The sequence below is a fragment of the Dioscorea cayenensis genome, chromosome 14 (genome assembly GCF_009730915.1).
Source record: "Dioscorea cayenensis subsp. rotundata cultivar TDr96_F1 chromosome 14, TDr96_F1_v2_PseudoChromosome.rev07_lg8_w22 25.fasta, whole genome shotgun sequence".
Taxonomy (NCBI): Eukaryota; Viridiplantae; Streptophyta; class Magnoliopsida; order Dioscoreales; family Dioscoreaceae; genus Dioscorea; species Dioscorea cayenensis.
Genome location: NC_052484.1, coordinates 13349156 through 13370765, shown reverse-complemented (window position 1 = coordinate 13370765; position 21610 = coordinate 13349156). Strand labels below are relative to the sequence as shown.

Below are 21610 nucleotides of genomic sequence, written 5' to 3'. Positions count from 1 at the left end.
GAGCTTGATTGTGTCCTTGTTTTCGTGGATTGGATTGAAGCCAATCACCCTAGAAACCCTTTGGAATCATTGAAACCCAGTTTTGAGCCAACCCTAGGTCTTGTTAGGGTTGCATTGCATGTTTAAACTTAGGGTTTTATTTGTGATTTCTTCTGCTTAATTTCTTTGTTGCTTTTGTGTGTGTGTGGTTGGTTAGGTGGTGAAGGCTCATCATAGCTTACTGGGGTTTTAGTCATCTAATTAGTGAGTGGGCTAAGTTGAATGCATAATTCTAATTGAATATCTAAATGTTTTGATCATTTGATGAAATTGATTTCCATGTTTTTATTGTATTTTAAATTGATGGTTTGGTTGATTTAAATGGCATTAATTTGGCCGCTATGGACTTTAATTGTGATGAGAATGGCTTTAGGCATGTGGTCTTAAATTCCTTGGAAATCTTGTGATGACTTTTATTCGAGAGGGTTGAATTCAAATTGTTGGAATATATATATATATATATATAGTTGGATATGTGAAGTTTTTCTCAATTGTCTAATGAGAGAAAATAGAGATGTTTTAGGTATAGCTGGTGTTTATGACTAGTTATGACTGAATCCTTAATATGTTGACAATGGGTGATTTCAATATTTGTAAGCACCAAAGATTTATTATTTGGTTTAATGTCAAGCTTGGGTATATTGTAGCTACATTTGAGAGACTCGAATGATAAATTGAAGAGATATTGATGATGATGGGAGCTTCAAGCATTGAAAATGCTTAATTAAATTTTATTCTAAAGGTGGAACTGATTTAAGAATTAAATTAGAATGTATGATCAATTTATCTGTAAAAGTTGGATATTCTTTAGAGGAATAATGATGGATAATGTGTGTTATATGTGTTGAGTGTTGGAATGAATTTGGATTGTAAAAATTGAAGGTTCTTGTGATTTCCTTAGAATTGTTTGGCATAATGCTCCTAAGACGAGGGAGTCTACTTTTGAGAGCTTTTGTAATGAATTTCTTTTTTGATTAGGTTAATGTTGGTAGTTGGGAGTAATGGCACTTTGCTGAGGAATTTTGGTTTGGTTAAGTGTAGGAAGAGTCTGAATACTTATGGTTGTGTAAATGACTAGTTACTTGATGATGTGCAAACCTTAATGGCGTTTGTGATGGTATAATTACATTTTTAGGTCCAATGTGGCTTTGGTACATGTAAATTTGATTATTTGGTAATCATTTATTCCTGGGCGAATAGGACTTGTATTTTAGCAATTGAGGTTGGTAAATAATTACGCATTATTGAAGGTCTCTAGCGAATGTCTTTTTAACAAATTGTGAGAGATTGTAAAGGCGATATCAAGTTTGAGAGGAATGTAAATGAAATAGCATTTTCATGTCTATATGGAAGATTTGCATATTATTCGTGAATTGTTCATGGCCTTGCCCTTATATTTTTATGATACTTAATGAATTGTAGAAAATAGAACGATCATAAGAAGGGATTGGGTTTCTTTATTAAGACAAAAAGCCATGTTTGTTATGATGAATTGTATAACATTTATTTAAGGGTCTATGCGATGAATTTCCAAAAAAATGATCATGTTCTTTGTGTGTTGAATACCATTTTACTTGGATTCATGGAATTGAATGATTTGTCGAATATGGTTGATTTTGCAAAGCATGGTTAATGTGTGTCATGGAACCATGGATTTTATTTAAAAGAAATTCATGATTTGATCGGTTTGGAAGGAGTTCGTGTGATTTAGGTTTTATAAATGAAACTCTTGATGTTTGATGAAAATGCTCATGGCTATGTTGGTATGTTGGGTTTGAATTGAATCATGAAATTTTCAAGGTTGTCAGACCCGGATCGGCCAGTCCGATTCAACCGGAAAAACTGGGAACCGGCCATGTGGCCGGCCCGGATATACCCCATTGAACCGGGTATGAAAAAACCCAGTGTTAACCCGGTGACCCGGGCGGTTCAACGGGGAACCGGTTGACCCGGCCGGGTCAATCGGGTCACAATGTTTAAAATTTTTTTTATAATATTTAATAATATTCATTTATAATTTATAATCAATAAATAGAATTACAATATATATATATATCATAAACATACCAACAAAAATTAACATTTAAAAATAAATCTATTAATATGTTATGTACATATTTTCTAAAATTTAAATTTATTAAGAAAATAAAACAATAAATGAGTGAAATTTTATTATAAAATATAAAAATAAAGTATTTTAATTAAATAAAAAATATAAAAAATTTAAAACCAAATAAGAACTCAATTGAGATATAAGAATTAGTGAATTAAATTTCATATTTATTTTAATAAAATCAACCAATACACAAAGAAATAAATAAATAATGGCGAGAGAAGTTCAATAATTATATATTAATATATTAAATTTGTAAATATTTAAAAAATGTAAAAATAAATGACATAATTAGAAAATACTACTATATATAAGGTAATTTATCAATTTAAATATCAAATTTGAGTAGTTTTTTATATTATAATTATAGCTTTAATATTATATTTGCTAATTATTAATTATTATAATTTTTTTTATATTTTATTACTGACCCCGGTTCAACACCGATTCGACCCAGTCGAACCCATTAACTCCTGACCTCTAGGCTTAGCCCGGTCATTGCCCGGGCTGGGTCTGACAACCTTGGAAATTTTATACACATACTTCTAGCATTAGTTTATTTGAAAATGATGTTTATTCCCAATATGTGATTATTGTCTTGAACAAGGACTATGTGATACGGCTTATGTGGATTGTATTATTGGTAAACCTATGGGTGGTTTTGATGGTTATGTGGGTTTCAGACTTATTCTATGTTTATTTCTGATGGTAAAGAGGTTGTAACCCACCTACTGCAGTAGTAGGTCCCCACCGGCCAGCTTTTTAGAGGTGGCGTGGAAGACTTGTTTCTTTCCTCTTCAAGTGGCATGGAGAATCCCTGATTTGGATGATACATCGAAATTTTGGAGTCACCATACGAAACCGGTGAATCAACGTCAAGGACACGAGGACCTTGACAGCTCTGAACTTAGCTGCGACCACGGCTATAGTTTAGAAGGTGTTCTAGACCATGGATCTAAGAATCGAGATGAAACATTCGTATTTGAGAATTCATGCTTCTTATGTTGTACTCTTCTTGCATTGCTTTGTTGTTTTCTTTTAAAGAGAAAAGAATGAGCTTTATGATGAGTTTATGGTTTGATGTTTTAAAACTCGTATTATTCTCGAGGATGATTTTCGAATGTGAACTCTTTTGTGAATCAAGTGAACTATTTATGATGTTATGGTTTTCATCTACATGTTTATGTTATGTAAAAATGTTTATCATTCACACTTGATGTATTTCTTTTGTAAAAGCTCGAGCATTGTTATTTCTTCTTTTGGTTTTGATATTCTTTTAGAATTGTGCAACCCACTTACTAAGTGACTTAGGTTACTCACCCTCTCCCTTCCTTCCAGGTTTTAGCTTCTAGAGGCGTCGTGGTAGGGTGGAGCGTTAGGCATCATCTTGTGCGGTTTTCCTTGTCAAATTTTGGTGTATGTTATTCTTTAACATGTTTACAACGTATAGGAGCAGGGGATCCACTAGTGTCTTTGAGTTCAGAAATCATGTGTTGTTGTATACTTGTTTGGGGAAAAGTCTGACTGTATTTGTGACTCGTATCCTTCCTAGTATTCTATTATCAGGGTATGGTTATGTTTCTTCCTCTGTGTTATCTTCGTGTTCCATCTTTTGTATATTTTAAACTTGGATTTTTTTTTTGTTCAGTGCTGGTGTATCCCAGGTTTTTGTTAGCCTTGTGCCAACTAGCAAGGGTGTCCCTCCTCGAATTGTCGTGGCGGTTGTCATGTACTGGGCCAGTACAGTGGGGGTGTGACATTGAGTTTACTTATATAAAGAATGATTCAGTGAGAGTCAGGGCAAGGTGTTCTGTAAATGGGTGCAAATGACTAATCTTATGCTCATGGTGCAGCCGGAAGAAGATGTTTGTGGTCAAACATTATGTGGGACAACACTCATGTCTCTTAAAGACAACTAGGAACAAAAGGTTAACATCTCAAATTGTAGCTAAAAGATTTGGTGATGTAATACCATGCCTTTTGTTAGGCCCATGCACTTGAGGCCAATGGTAAGAAGAGATCTAGGTGTTCTTGTAATTAAAAAAGTGTGCAGAAATGCTAAGCAACTATATTTTAAAAAAATTGAAGAACAATTCAGTAAGGATTTAAGGTTTTGAACAATTATGCAGTGGAGTTGAAAGAATCAAATCCTGGCTGCATTGTGCATGTGGTCTCTGAAAGAAAAAATCCAAATCAGATTCCTATTTTTCAAACGATATACATATGCCTAGCAGCTATTAGACAAGGATTTTTTGCTGGTTTGCAGTAGATTTATAGGACTTGAAGGCTATTTTTTTAAGGTCTTATTGAAAGGACAATTGCTGGTTGCAGTAGGAAGGGATGTAAACAATCAAATGTTCCCTATAGCATGGATTGTTGTAGATAAGGAAACAACAGAGAGTTGTACATGATTCATTGAGTACCTCAAGGATGATCTTTGAATTGGAGATAGCCTTGGATGGCCAATTGTTAGTGGCATGCATAAGGTTTGCAAATAATTCATTCCATTTTTTTCATTCAACTTGAGCTTTATTTTAATTCTGCCTTCATCTTCCTTCCAGGGTTTAGTTCATGTTGAAAATGATTTTTTGCCATTAATTAAGCATAAAATGTGTGCAAGACACATCTGTGCAAGATGGGGGAAAAAATCAGGGTAAAGAACTTCAAATGCAGTTTTGGAGCATTGCTAGATCAACTAATTAGCTTAAAGGGTACAAACAAATACAGAACATGAGAAATTTGAAGGGAGGAGATCTAACCGTGGATGAATTATTGGAGAAATACGAAATCAAAGGTTAGCGCCAAGTTTATTTTAATGATGTGGTGAAGTGTAAAAATATTGACAACAATATGTGCGAGACCTTCAACGGGGTGTTGTTACAAGCCAGAAGTAAGCCTATACTTTCTATGTTGGAAGAAATGAGACAGTATGTGATGAATAGAGTGGTTCTTAAGAGAGAATATACTTCAAAATGGAAACTTGAATGTGGACCTAACATAGTTGCAAAGATTGAAAAAGAAAGAAATAAAGGTCAAAAATGGCAAGTTGAGTGGTATGGGGATGCATGCCATGAGGTTTTTTGGGATGACTTGGTATATCATTTAAGAGAAAGGTATGCTATAAGATTAGCAAACCATAGTTGCTCTTGTGGAAAATAAGATGAAAGTGGTATCCCCTATCATTATGCAGTTGCCATAATTATATTGTGGAGCAGACTTAGTAAACTATCTCTTTAAATGGTTTAGCAAGGACACACATATAATGGCATACCAGTTCAATGTTAGCCCATTGAGAGGTAAAATATTCTGGCCTACAAGTGATGAAGGACCTTTAGTAACTCCCATGGTTAAGAGACTGCCTAATAAACCTGCAAAGTAAAGAAAAAAAAAAAGAAAAAAAACCATTGAAAAAGCAAAATAAAGGCACACCAAAACTTTCACGGGAGGGCAGAGTTGTTAAATGCAGCCTTTACTATATTGAAGGTCACAACAGGCTGAGGTGTCCAAGAAGACCTGCTATTGTAAGTTTTCAACACCTCACTATATTATAAAGTATTTAGCCCTATGTTAATTAATTGCCATGGTAAAAAAGTGTTGTGCTAATGCAGACCACATCTGATAGACCCCATCTTGAATTACCCTCAACAACAATTGTTGAAAACTCTAATTCAATCGATAGGGGAGAAACTTATGTGTTGCGCAACAATTAAATGAGAAAAACATATCTACTACAACAAAGGGGAAAGAGAAGACAAATGTTGGTTGAGTAGACCCTATAAACTATTTCTCTAAATGGTTTAGCAAGGACACATCTATAATGGCATACCCGTTCAATGTTAGCCCATTGAGAGGTAGAATATTCTGGCCTACAAGTGATGAAGGCCCATTACTATCTCCCATGGTTAAGAGACTACATGATAGACTTGCAAAGAGAAGAAGAAAACCATTGGAAAAGAAAATAAAGGCACACCAAAACTTTATAGGTAGCGTATAGTTGTTAAGTGAAGCCTTTACTATTTTGAAGGTCACAACAGGCTGTGGTGTCCAAGAAGACTTGCTATTGTTAGTTTTTAACACATCAATGTATTATAGTCTTTAGCCCTGTGTTAATTAATTGGCCATGATAAAAAATGTTGTGATAATGCAGGGCACATCTGATGGCACCCATCTTAAGTTACCCTCAACAGCAATTGTTGAAAATTCTAATTCAAACAGCCAGGGGAGAAACTTAGGTGCTGCACAACAATCAAAGGGGAAAAACATGATTACTACAACAAAAGCGAAAGAGAAGACAAATGTTGCACCAATGAAGAATAAAATGGGAGTTGCTACCAATCAAGCAAAAATAGGTACTCTGAGAGTAAGTAATTCATTGAAATAATTTTCATGGAGACAAGTTTGTAATATAAGAATTTTCATAAAATGTGTTTCTTATATATTGTACGGTGCCCACAATGGTGGATTTCCTGTAGGATGAGAAATCCAACATGGTTATTCAATCATTTATGCAAGTAAACTAATAGTAATATTATTCCCCATTAAACCTAGCTTATTACACTAGTGAATTTGTTTTTTTTATTACTAATTTGTGTTTTATGCTAAATCTGTAATTTTTCAGACAATAAGGAATAAGAGGGTTGTTAAGGTGCATTGAACAAAGAAAGAGCATGCCAAGAAAACTTTACATCATTTGATGTTCCGGATATTTTAACACAACAAAGCATGACAAGCCTTGCAAGTGTAGGAAGTCCTCAAGATTAAAACACTTTCTAGGGCAATTTTTCTATTAGATGGGTTCAATTTTGTTTCAAACTATAGTATGGAATGCTTTTTGGTCATTACTATAATTTTGATACCACCTCCCATGTATTGAGAACAACTTTTTTTTGTTTGAAGGTTTAATATATCAATGCAGTAAGGAATGTTTCTTTGGTCATTAATGTACATTAGTGCTAGCATTCTTTGTTATCTTGTTCACTATGGACAAGTAATATGAATGATTTTCGTAACTTATATATTTAATTTAGTCAATGAAGTTGGACTTGCATTCATTGTATTTTAGTTCTGCATGGGAACACTATATAAAGAACAAATGATGGAAGTTACTATTGCCAATTTGAAGTGCAGTGCTTGAATTCTATTGTGCGACTTTTTTTTTTAAGAGGTAATTGCTAGTTATTTTATTCAACAAACAGTTATATATATATAGATATTGGAAACATATAGAATTCGGATACAAATAGAATTCAAGAAAAAAAATTTTCATTTGTGATTTATTAAAAAAGCCACGTACAATTGATTAAAAAAAATTAGCTTTCAAGCTTGCGCAACAACAAGGTTACATGTGAAAAAAAAAACTAATTGAACATTCCTTTGAACTACAAAACTCAACCCCAATTCCATCTCATTCATTTCATCTTCTACACTCAACTGGTTCCTAATCGTGCAACCTACACATTCTCGGGGTAATGTGCCATAGAGCACTTGAAGTTGGACTTCTGTGCCAGTGAAGAAGGATGGCTACCACATCATTGCAAGTTTAATAATATCGAGAGCTAAGGCTAAAGCTGGTCGAGAGGAAGATGGACAATGATCATCAAAGGAAAGGGCATGATTATCGGATGTGAACTCGAATCCAAATGGGAAAAACATAATTTACGAACTATTTATTTTTTATTTATTTTTTATTTTATTTTTTAATCATTTTTTAACCTAGTTTGATCTTTTCATATGCCATGTCAGCGTCATTGTTACCATGTAAGCATTAAAGAATGCCTCATGGCACCACATCAGCACCCACATATGGCCAAGATAACAGTGGTTGATCGTTGGACCGAAATTTCTTAATTCAAATAGTAGAGGGACTTAAAAAGACCTGTATTGGAGTAGAGGGACTAAAAAGGCACACTCATGGCCATACAGGGCCTATCCTAAAAATTTTACCAATAATGTAAAAGAAATTTAGTTCCTCATCATAGAAGAGTATACAATCAAATCAAAGAAGGAACAAGAACTCAATGAAAACATAATAAACTTCAACTACACAACCTTCTTCTATGGATGAATTCTTCTATGTGGAAACGCTTCCTTGCTCTCATCGTGCACAAAGCCTCACCAATGTCTCTATCCGAATCTCCCTTAGGCAACTTTATTCAACTCCTAGTGAAACTTTCCTTTCAAAGTCGAACAAAAAAAAAATCACTCTCCTTTCAAACCCTAGTGGTGGCCCTTTTATAGGCTAGAAATCACGTCTCACCATAAGCTATCAACGCTGGTGTGGATCAAGGGTTTGTGGTAACCACACTCATGGATTTAGGCATAAAATGCAACCATTTATCTCCTTGGAAAGAGACACATTTCAGAAAATCAAATCACATGACCACGGCCATGGATTTGGCTGTACCGTTTCCTGAAAACCCTAAACTTGCTTTGAATTGGCTCCAAATCAACCAATTTCACTTGTTTCATCAAGTGTCCTGATTGTACTCTACACACAAAATAATAACAAATTAAATACCATGAATATTCAAATTTAATAAATGTACATGCAAAAATGCTCCAAATAGTGATATGAATATGTGTGTGTATATATATATATAAACAACCACTTATTTAAAACAAATCTCAATAGGCTCTAGCCTTTAATTTTCTAATCATTATTCCCCACAATTAAAACCATCTATTGTTCCCAGTGTTGGAGATGATACTTGATCAGAGCCTTCACACTCAAGTTCAGAAGCAAGTCAAATGTGCAGTATAAGCTTGGGACCTGAGAATTGATTAGACTCAAAGTTACTTGACCGGTTGTGTTTGTTTCAGCTTGTTTGAAATGCTTTTAATTGCTTTCATTGTATTAGTGCTTGTTTGCTTTAGCATGTATGTTTGTGAAATGCCATGTGGGCATGCCTGTCAGCTGTTTGTTTAAATGCTTAAGTCATTATTGAACAAAAGTAAGGGGAAAAGTATGTGTTCCATAAGAAACACTTTCTTCTTCATTGAGTGAATACTAAATGTCTTGAACTTATTCTTTATTCTTAGATTGAGTAATCACTGACAATGAGTTGTTCACTTGATTCTGACACCTAGTGTACGTAATATATCACAAAATACATTAGAAACAAAATAACTAATTGTGTGAAAAGGTAAATACAAAAGTGGCAATTCCCCGGTTATGTGAAAGATATGTTGAATCCCTTCGTGCAAATTCCATTCCCATCAAGTCCAAGCAAAAAATTATGAATTGCAAATGAAATAAAAACAAGAAACAAAGTACAATAGAGAGTTTAGAAGGGTGAAACATTGCTAACTACAAAATACAAACTAAAATAAAAGACTGGAAAACAAAAAAACAAAACAAATCAAATCAATAGCAATAAGTCATATGACTCAGCGCTCCAAGTCGTCTTCATCCTATTATTGTACGTGGGTAGATTGACTAGCTGCTCTAGATAAAATACCGGAGTTTGAGGCACGCCCTAGATGGTAAGGATTGTGCAACTCCAAAGCAAGCATCTATTCTCCATTCTTGAGGTCTTGGCCAGAGGTCCTTATGGCTATTGGTAATCTACTTGTAGGCTCTAAGGATCTCCTCAGCCTACCTTCTAAGTTGGTCCAACCACTCCTGATATGGAGGCGATGTGAATAAGGAGCTTGCTCGAGTTGGCTCCTAATAAGATGAATGGGAGTGCAGCTCAAATAACTCTCTCTCTCTCTCTCCTTGCTATTTGAAGAATCAAAATTAGGTGCTTTGAAAAGGGTGCGACAGCCTATTCTCTTAAATACCGTGGAGATTAGTATGGTCCTTCCCATGATCTTCACCTGGCTTGTTTCATCTATTAATCCTCGTATCCTAATCACCTTATTGTCATAAACTTGGTGTTGAATAAACCAAGCTAGGGTATATGTAAGCTGTATTAGGATGCCTTAAGCCATGCTATTAGGGGTTGTTTGGTTGGAAAGATTGGATTAGGAATAAAACAAAAACATATAAATAAAATGCAATCTCTAACTTTTCAAGAATCAATCATTTTCAAACCATCTTTTAAAAACATAAATTCACAATATCACAACAAATATGAAATACATTTTCTAGAAAACTAGACTCCAATTGCTTGTTCAAAATTTTAAATGTACTAGTTTCTGCAAAAGCATTATAAAAAATAACCAAAATGAAAACCAAGTTTTGAACTTCATATTTTTTATTAATGTCCATAATATAGTCTATAATATTATTTATTGTATATCAATGTTCAAAGTCACCAATACTTAAAATGTGTTCCTATATGTCTTAAAAATAATCAATAAAAACATAGATAACACAAAAATAACAAGTCTTAAAGTCCAATATCACACAGAAAAGCAATTTTAGGAGAAACATAAAATAAATTAAAAATAAAATTTTTATATTGAAAATAACTAGCAAAATTAATAATATCATATTTTGAAGAAATATCTTTCAAGAATTAAAGAATTTAGGAAAAAAAAATAAAAGCTTTTTATCTTGAAAAAAAATTTTACAATTTTTCTCGCATTTTCATTTACAAAATTAAAATTTCGAATACACTAACCAATAGAAGTAATTAATTCATGCTTCAATGAAATCGTTTTGGCCCGTGACACCCTAATCAACACTAACCAATAAAAGCAATTAAATCATGCTTCAGTGAAATCATATTGGGCCGTGACACCCCAACGTATCATCTTAAATGTCTAGTACCATCCGAAGCTTTGGATGAAAAATCTATTCACATTTTGAAATATGAGGATGCATCATCTACCAATGTTTATAAATTCTTTATCTACAATGTTCACAGATTTAATTTGAGATGCACAGTACAATAACTATTATGAACTGTAAAGTAAATTGTACAGTAATTTATAAAATACTAATTCTTATAAATAGTGAAAAATGGGACAAACAGTACACAACATCCGATGAAATATTGACGGTCGGATTATTGATCACAATAATACACGGGTGATTTAAACCGTCCAACCTCATTTGTAAACCCCATAACAATAAAGTGGGATTTACAATAACTCATGAATAGTAATATTTATGAATAGTGAAAATGGGAGAACAATACACAACATCTAATAAATTTTTGATCAGCAGATCATTAATCGCAACAATACACATCTAATTTGAGCCGTCCAAGCCCATTTGCAATCCCACCTCTCCCGAAAAATTTATAAAAACCCCAACACCCTCTTTCCACACCAATTTCTCTTGTTTCTTTCCCTTTCTCTCTCTTAACTAATTAATAGACATTTTGTGAGCATCCACAGATTACATTTCCTCTATATATATATATATATATATATATAAAGAACCAACCATCTACAAACGTTTGTAGATCCACCATCAAATTCAAATCAAACTACTATGAGACATGAAGTGCTACTACAATGACTTCTTATAAACAGTGCCAAAATAGGATGTAAAGTGCACATTATTTAAAGTGTTTCAAGCCATCTGATCATCGATCCAAATAGTAACCACATGATTTAGACCGTCCAAATTGATTTGGAACCATGAGAGAAAAAAATTATAAACACCCACATTCTCTCACCTAACCCATCCACACACATGTACAATGTTGAGTGAAGTTCACAAACCTATTACACTCTCTACATCATTCTCTGTCTCTCTCTATCTTTTCTTTTTTTTCTTTTTTTTTTCTTTTCTACCGATTCCTCGAGGATATCCCAAGATATTCAAGGATCCCTTGATCCTCGGTGGACCATTGAGCATCTCTTGGTCCTTAGTCTTTGAGAGGGAAAGGCTTCGGATCACCTTTATCTTTAGGGAGTTGGATGAAGGTCTTGGCCGTTGTTGCCTTGGCTCGTGATGTAACCTTAACTACATTATAGAGAGTTTATCTTTTCTCTTTTATCTCCGGTTTCTCCTTCTTGTTTCCTTGTCTTGTGGCTTTGATTGCTTGTATCTTTGCTTATGAGGGAGTGGATGTGTGATTCTTGAGCTTAGGTTGATTTATATCGGGCAAGTGCAGCACAAGTCGAGTGACGCTTGGTCGAGCCCGTTATCCTGGGGTTTCCTTGCATGCTCGATAAGGTTGGTGCCTTGCCGAGTGAAGATGGCCGAGAAGGCCAAGGTAGGCCAAAATCCAAGTCCACAGTAAGATGATGTATATACGATCATCATGTGGATGCACGAGAGTCGCACATAATCGAGGATCCCAACCGGGAGTGCCAAGCAAGAACTACACAGACCGGTACCACCTGTGATCGAGAGCTTGCCGAGCAACGCGCGGGTCGTGATGCTTGTTGCTGAGGGACCTTGACAGAGGATGGATGAACTAACCTGAGAGGAGAGAACGAGACACCGAGGATTGGCTAAGTTTTGGCCTATCAACCGGTTCAAGCATAAGCGCAAATATTGTACTGTCGGTTAGCTTGATTGGGTGGGCAGGAAAGGGATCTTGCCCACCAATGAGCCGAAAGAGCATATATAGGCACGCGGGTGGTATGACGCATACCTTGATCGAGTGAGTAGAACGAACATACCAAGGGAGTGGCCGACATGCCAGGATTCCTGGATGGGATTCCTGGCATAGTGGTGGACTGTGGGGAACAGCGAGCCATCATATGCTATTCATAGTGGGGAACAGTGGGTCGTTGACCGCTATTCACAGTGAAGAACAACGGGCCGTCCATGACATGATTGGTGTGACCTCCCCTTTGATGGATATTAGCTATAAAAGGTCCATGGGGAGCCTTGATATGATCATCCTTAAATATCTTGGGATATCCTTGAAGAGCCAGATTTCTTGTTCGAGTTCTTAGATCCCTTGATCCTTGGTTGATCATTGAGCATTTCTTGATCCTCAGTCTTTGGAAGGAAAAGGCTTCAGATCAACTTCATCCTTAGGGAGCTGGATGAAGGTCTTGGCTATTGTTGTCTTGGCTCGTGGTGTAACCTTAACTAAATTATAAAGAGTTTATCTTTTCTCTCTTATCTCCGGTTTCTCCTTCTTATTTCATTGTCTTGTGGCTTCAATTGCTTGTATCTTTACTTGTGCAGGTGTGGAATTACAGTTCTTGTGTTTAGAGCAACGGAGCTCTTCATCAAGCATTGATCTTCAGCTGGTGGTGACGGACTACCACTGGACAAGCAACCTCAAGGCCGAAAAGAACCCTCTTGATTTGAGTAATTCATCGATGCATTTATAAATGGGGAGAAATGCAAAAACTATACCAATACAACAAATACAGTCCTACCGCAAAGGGACTACAACCCTCTTGCCCAGCACAAACAAATACAACAAAAGGGTGGCTGCCTTATAACTCAATACATAATGCTAAAATAAAAATACATCACAAGAGAATACACCATCTTTTTTTACTCAACCAAACAAGACTCGATTATCTCCAACACCGTGATGCCTCTTCAGCCCTGCCTATATCATCAAGCAACTGAGTGTTCCTCTCGTGGCTCCGCTACGAATAGGACAACTGGAGAGTGTTTCCCCGAACGAGTGGCTCACTTACCTCATCCTCCGCATGACCAAGTGCAGCCAATTTCTCCTTTTTTCGACATTCCCCTTTTGGACGATCACGAGCCAAGTGAGAACCAATGTGAAGGTAGCAATCTATAGAATTGGAACTTGTCACCGACTGAATAGACCCCTCCCGAGTTTCCTCCACACCATGAGCCCTCTCACGGCAAAGATGCCTCTGCATCTAGGTCTTCCATACTATGGCTTTCATCATCTTTCTCTTCCTTAGCCTGTCTCCGAACCTATGCGCCTCCGATAACCTTGACGAAAGTAAATCTCCCAACACATATAGAGCACCAGGCTCGTCACCACGACTGGTATAGTCTTTACATTTCTCCCCATTTAGAAATGCATCGATGAAGTACTCCAATCGCCTGACGACATCTTCAAGCCGTTCCAAACACTCGTCAAGGCAGTCTTACCGATCCTTCATTCCTCCTACCATCAAAAAGGGTTCCTTCCGAGCTTGAGGTTGCTTGTCTAGTGGTAGTCCGTCACCACCAGCTGAAGATCAATGCTTGATGAAGAGCTCCGTAGCTCTGATACCACTTGTCACAGACCCGACCGAACATCACTCGATCCTGCGGCACTTGCCCAATGCAAGTCAGTCTAAGCACAAGAATCGCACATCCACTCCCTCACAAGCAAAGATACAAGCAATCAAAGCCACAAGAGAAGGAAACAAAAAGGAGAAACCAGAGATAAAAGAGAATAGATACACTCTCTATAATGTAGTTAAGGTTACACTACGAGCGAAGACAACGGCCAAGACATTCATCCAACTCCCTAAGGATAAAGGTAATCCAAAGCCTTTCCCTCCCAAAGACTGAGAACCAAGAGATGCTCAATGATCCACCAAGTATCAAGGGATCCAAGAACTCCAAGAAGAACTCTGGCTCTTCAAGGATATCCCAAGATATTCAAGGATGATCATACCAAGGCTCCCCATGGACCTTTTATAACCCAATTTCCATCCAAGGGGAGGCCACACCAATCATGTCCCGGACGGGCCGTTGTTCCCCATTGTAAATAGCGCCCGACGGCCTACAGTTCCCCACTGTGAACAGCAACTGTTCCCCACTGTGAACAGCAACTGATGGCCCAATACTCCCCACAATTGATACTGTCGCCACTGTGCCAGGAATCCCGACCTATCGGCCACTGCTTCGGTATATCCGTTCCACTCACTCGATCAAATATATGTTGTCTCGTCTCATAGGTGCGCGAGATCCTTCTCCCGCCCACCCGATCAAGCTGGCCGACCGTACAATGTCTGTGCTTACGCTTGATCCAGCTGATTGGCCAACATTTAGCCAATCCTCAGTCCCTCGGCCCCTCGACCTCTCCTTTTGGTCACGATCATCCATCCTCGGTCAAGGTCCCTCGGCCACACGCATCACGCCCCACACGTTGCTTAGCAAGCTCTCGATCACACGCAGCACCGGCTTGTGTGGTTCTTGCTCGGCACTCGCGGCTAGGATCCTCAAATATGTGCGACTCCCGCGCACCCATAAAATGATCGTACAGACATCAACTTACTTTGAACTTGGATTTTGATCTACCATGACCTTCTCGGCCATCTTCACTCGGCAAGGCACCGACCTTTCTGAGCATACAAGGAAACCCCATCACAGTTCTATGATTGCCCGCAGTTTATCGTTCACCTCTATATATATATATATATATATACACTAGATGGTTCAACATTAGGGTATGAAATGGTGATATTGGAATTACCAGCAAATTGGGATAGTTGTATAAATGTACAGTAGAGAATTATCAAAGGATTAAACCCTCAAAAAGTAATTATTTTATGACTGTATTATAAGAAGAAAAAAAAGGGTAAAACGGACTTCTCCTGCGTTTTAGAGAAAATAAAAAATAAAAATAACAGCAATGAGTGTGACCCAAATAAAACAAAAGAAACAAGAAAACTACAAAGAACTAATCACAAAATGCCTTTCCATATCAATAAAACAAATAATCATGTACTCCATCGATGCAATAAACTTCACCCACATTTTCAATGTTCACAGCCATCAATGTCAAATATTTACAGGAATAGATTACCTTAATCACAATCTGTTAGAAACACAGGATAAGACCTACAAACAACAAAGAGAAAGATGTAAACGTCCATGAACTCATTAGAAAACGATTGATTATCAAAATTACTGAATGGAAACCAACAGGAAACTTTCTCCATAAACAAGTGGAATTTCACATCAATCTTTTGCTTTTTCCTAATGCTAAAACCAACAGCAATAACCAAAAATAAATAAATAAATAAATAAATAAACACAAATCCTTTATATTTTACTTTAACATCATCCTAAGAAATCAAAACATACTACTTTCAAAAGTAAAAAAAACAAAAAATGCATATTCATGCTCTAGTATCCATGTATGAATGGGATGATACCTGCAGATTGGCCTGGTAGTGTGGCTGACCATATTCAACAACTGGAAAAAAATAAACTGCATTAGACTTTGGGGGCACTGCTACAAAAGAATCACCAACCTGTTGGCCTTTACCTCTTCTGCGACATTATCTTTCTTGCTATATAAATAGAAGTGAAAAAAAAAAAATTCCTTAGAAAATAAATTATCAATCAAGCAATCAAATCAGTCATGATTTCTTACTCGTTGCAGTAAGCTCAATACATTCTCGTACACAACAAATGTTATTGAAGCAGCTGGAATATTTTTCAGCAAGTTGGGTGTCATTCCCCTATAAAAGCCACGAATTCCTTCAAACCTGTAATAAAAATTTGCAATCAAAATTTGTTCTTTAGCAACCAACCCGGTAGCATTCAAACACTAAACAATTGGTAAATATTTCAATCACATTTCGGCATAATTAGAATGAAGGAAAGAAATGAAGCTATAGTAAAAAAAATAATAATAAGAAGAAGCAGAAAAAGAAGAAGAATATGTTACTCATATGCTGAATATATATGTAATTGTTCCTAGACTTGATCAATGATATAACATCAATAAATCCCCCCAATATCTTAATAAATCATGTGTAATCATGCTCATAAGCTTTACAAAAAATGAGAGATGAGCATGCAATATTGTCTGCTGACTATTCATAACATTAGGTGTTATTTTGGGACAGTTTCTTTATTAGTATTTTATTGAATTGTTCCAGACGAATCAGAAAAAGTTACACACTCAAAACAATTTGAATTTACGTTGAAAATGAATGATGGCATCCTTGATCCTTGATCTAAATTTGAAAACATATCAACCCCAAGTTCCAATATTTTCTTCTTGTTGTAATCTTCTTCTGCACATTTACAAGTCTTAAGCTCATAAGATTTACAAATGGAACCAACTGGAAAGAACTGTCCTTGTCCCTCATGGCATTTAAGAAACCCCTCCTTGTACCTGTATTTTGATTAAGCAGTGGCACACCACAAAATCTGATTACTGACAAATATGGATAATAAAGAACCAGCCTTGTTCAAGATCATTTCAAGATAAATGCATTGATAGCATCCAGCATAGACGGCAGCGATGGTGCCATTAAGTTCAGATTAATAGAGTATTTCTTTTATATAACAGTTCTGACTTGAACAAACAAATCCCATTTAAAACAACCTCCCACAACAAAACAAACCATGGAAGACCTAGTTCCAATGGCTCGATAATTAAACTGAACTGAGGTTAAGATTTCAGTTATACTCGATTGCATAGTCCTTTGACCTTACTTTCTAGTTTGCATATTCCAACGAATTAATTCATTACTGTTTCTTTCCCAATTTTTCAATCTTTTGTTTTGTAATAGATTTTAAAGAGATTTATTGAAAAAGAAAATTTCTATTTTTTCCCCATCAACTTAAACAAATTTCTTCAGTTATTAAGAAAAAATTTAAACACCTCATTTGCCATTCCTTCATTAATACTCATACTGCCTTTCTCAACACTGTTCTAACAAAAACACCGCCATAAACTCTTGCATTGGAATATTAGCAACTCCATTCAATGTTTAAATTTTGTTAATGATTGCAAACTTCAAATGCTACCTACAGGTTTTCTCAAAATAGAAGATGTTGATCTTGAGAAATATCATTTAAAAAAAACCCTCTAATATTCCAATGAACATGTCTCTACCACTTCGTTGTCAGAACACAATTTTTTTAACTCATCAATTTGTTTGCCTCTACATGGTTTCTCAAGAAAATCTAATACCTTATAACCAAGATGATAACTAGTCATTTGCCGATTATATATATATAAACAAATGTCCACAGGCCAGGTAGGAGTAGTGTAAGGAGGCGGAGTTAACAAGGAATATGTCTTTAATAAGTGAATGTTGTCTTATATATATATATATATATATATATATATATATATATATATATATATATATATATATATATATATATATGTTATAATAGGGGTTACTATATATTACTTTAGCCCATTTCTTTTACTATAGATTTTCGTGATCTCTGTGGCGGGAGGCGATCCACAGCAAGCAGGCGGATTACATGGCAGCGCCGATTACCGTAGCGATCGCATTTGCACTGCAGAAGCACGGTTTTGATAAGCGATCGTTCTGTATGCGACGCGTTCACCTGTGGCGGCCACGATTTTCCACTCACCCTATCTTCTACTTTCTTTAACACCTCCTTCTTCACTTCCCTACTTGGCCGGGCCCTTCCCTCTTCCCTAAATTCTCTTTACGCGAGATTCTTGTCCCTCTTCCTTCCTTCCTCACTCCTTTGAACTTGGTAAGCTTGGATTTATAGTTTCACACAGTATTTATTCTTGTATTTTTCCTTGTTTTAGTAAAACCTAGATTTTTCTCCATGGATTTTACGTGTTTGTAGGCAAAGTGAAGCCGGTGATTTGTTGTTCATGTTTGAGGACGCTTGTGGTGAAATTTCTTGAATTGGTATTGTAAATTTGGAAAATCTTAGTTTAAAGGTCGGTTTCTTTGTAGTAATTCGATGAGATTCTTGTAGCACCGGCAATCTTTAGTTGTTTCTTTTGTTTCTTTGGATTAGATTGAAGCTAAAACCCCACAAAGCTGGTTGGGAGCAGCTTTAGCCTGGTTTTGAGGCCGTGCTAGGATCGAGATTAGGTTGTTTGTTAGAGGCTTAGGGTTTCTTGTTTGATACCCGTTTTGCTAATTTTATGTTGTGATTTGTCATGCTTTGTGAGAAGAAGTCTTGGATGGGCAAAGGCTTAGCCAAGGGGTAGCTTGCGAGGGCGCTCTGGAGCTCCCTGTACGTGGAATTATTTAGCTTGTAGCTTTATTAGAAGAATGCAGTAGCTATATATTTATATATATATATATATATATATATATATATATATATATATGCATATCCTTGGTTTTAAGTAAGTTTTATTGTTATACTTGTTTGGTATTTTTGGTGAATGATAGTTATTCTGCGAGAAAATCTTGGATGTCTACGTTTAGCGTTGAATTATTATCAGTAGGAATTGTGAGTTAATATACATATTCATGTGAGTTACGTTGAAATCTTTTATTTAGTATAAAACTTGAGAATTGTTGTGGAAACCTTTGTTTACTGTGAAATGTTAGGCTTGGAACAAATTTTGAATTGTTGAGGAGGAAAAGGATTTCCATGTTGTTGCTTGTAGTGGGACTTGCAAATTATTTTGTGTTAAAAGTTTGGGCTTTGCTTATGTGTTTATCTTGTTCTCGTCACGAATAAGTAGGAGAGTATTCTTGATTTATGATTATGAGTGGATGTTGTACTCCAGTGGAGTTGTATTTTATTAATGGTGATTGTTTGTGGTGATATCTCTCTGCGGTGCAGGCGGTCTTCCACGGCGGCCCTTTTAGCAGGTGGGCGTGTTGGCCGGGCGGTGCTGAGGGCAGTTCGGTGAATGTGAGGCCTGGCTGGACCAATTCCTTGGTGTGGCGGTCACCAGCCGGTGAGCCCGCAGTGGGTCAGCGTCGAGGGCACTGTGAGTACCTTAGCTGCTGCTGAACCTGGCCATAGCCCGCAGCAGTTTGAGGAGTTTTTCTAGGTAGCATTACTATGTTGGGTGAGTGTTGGAGGCCATTATGTTTGTTTCAAAACCATGTTTTATGATTTTGTGTTATAAACCCTAGTTAGGGTAGTAAAAGGGTTTTCTTGGTATTATTATGTTGTTTTACTTCTTTAAAGAGAGACTTCTATTATGTATGTTAATGTTTCTAAACTTGTATTACTTTGGTAAAACATTTATTTTGATTGATTCATTATTATTATTTTCTGTGTTGGTGTATTTTTACGCTAAGGTTGTGCTATAACCTCCCTCGACAGGTAACTTTAGTTACTCGTCCCCTCTCTCTTTCTCCCAGTCTGTCTGCGGAGTGGTAGGTGTGGTATGGCCGGCGGGCGTCTGGCCATTTAATCTTCTATCTATTGTATTTTCTTAGGTTCATGTATGTGTATTGTCTATGGAACATGTTACAAGACCCTATATGGATCCACTGAGTGTGTAGAAACCTTGTTGCGTGGTTTTGAGTGTCATTACTCTTAAAACCACGTGTGCAGTACCATTTCTATCTGTGTTAGGGTGTTTCCACCATGTATGTGAACCTCTATATTTCACCGACATCCCATTGTTGTTGTTGTTATTTATTTCATTCATGCGTGTGTGTAACATTGTACTGTGCTCTATATCTGCGATATGTATATTGTTGATTTCAGTGTGTTGATTAGCGCTTACGCGGCATCCACGAGGGTTGAGTGGCGGGAGTGTCCCTCCCTCGGGATTGCTGCCCAGCGATTATCGGCGTCCGTGGGCCCCGCAGGTGGGCGTGACAATATATATATGCCATATATATTATTCGAGGCACGTTCTAGTTTTTCTGACTCCTAGGAGCGTTGGATTCTTATCCAAAAGTTGAGCTTTTCCTATTTTTCACTCATGAAACCTTTCCTAATCTCTAATTTGCTACGAGGCCATTTCCTCTCCCAAGCACCGCCCCACTAACAAGCCATCCCAATGTGCCTGGGCTTTCCCTCATTGCCAACCATATTAAGCCTTGACTTGCTTAGCAATGGCAATTGCCATGATATCCCGAGAAATAGGTAACATGAACACTCTTGTACCCACAAGACTCCGTAGGGTAAAGTATCCACAACTTTCATCACAACTAAATACATATGCAAAACTTACACTTAAAATACAATTTTAAAATAACATAACATCGATAGAGTGGGCGATACGAGAAAGAAATGTTGAAAACAAAGCGATAATTGATAAAACTGATGGCATTTATTTCGCGGTGGATTCGACTATTTCTTCAAACATAAGAATATACTCACTTCTTGAATTGGATAACCAGTATTAGTCGATCTACCATGTCGCCTCTCTTAATACGTAGGGACCGTGAGACCCGCCACTATAATGTAGTCGATCACGACTTCACTGGTCACAAAGTCAAAATATCATATATCGATGTAATTGGAAATAAAAACCTTTTAAAATAAATCATAGTGTATCATAAGTCACAAATAACCATATAAAGAAATTCAATATAGAATAGTATATAAGTAGTAACGATCGTTTAAAACCAAATCTGACTATTTTGAAAATAACTTTTAAGGAAGCCGTTCCTTGGTATTGCTTAGACGTAAGTCTGGCAGGTGGTTCCTCCATGACTCCTTGTCTTCCTTGAGGTTTTCAGCTAAAGCCAAATCTAATTTAATGCAAAATTTTACCTAAAATCATACATTTAAGAAATATGCATGATTTCAAGTCTACTACAATACATAAAAATTGAGTTCGTTTGGCTAGAATCAATTTGATTGACTCGGCCGAGTTTTTAATTAAGGGGTTAGAACAAATCGAACCCTAATTCTTTGTATGTGTATATAGAACAGATACCCTTATATTAAATATAATTTAAACAAGTGCGATGAAAATAGATTGCTGAGACTCTGGCTGGAAGCTTTTACAT

General features: G+C 36.4%; 1 long non-coding RNA gene across 1 annotated transcript; it reads right to left on the bottom strand.

Annotated features, from left to right (window-relative positions):
• Positions 1 to 15616: 15616 nt before the first annotated feature.
• On the bottom strand, positions 15617 to 17881 carry LOC120275209. The gene is made up of 3 exons (XR_005541081.1): positions 16315 to 17881; positions 16094 to 16231; positions 15617 to 15776 (listed from the first exon to the last, which is right to left on the bottom strand). It is a non-coding gene; the product is annotated as an uncharacterized LOC120275209 (long non-coding RNA).
• Between the last annotated feature and the right edge of the window lie 3729 nt (positions 17882 to 21610).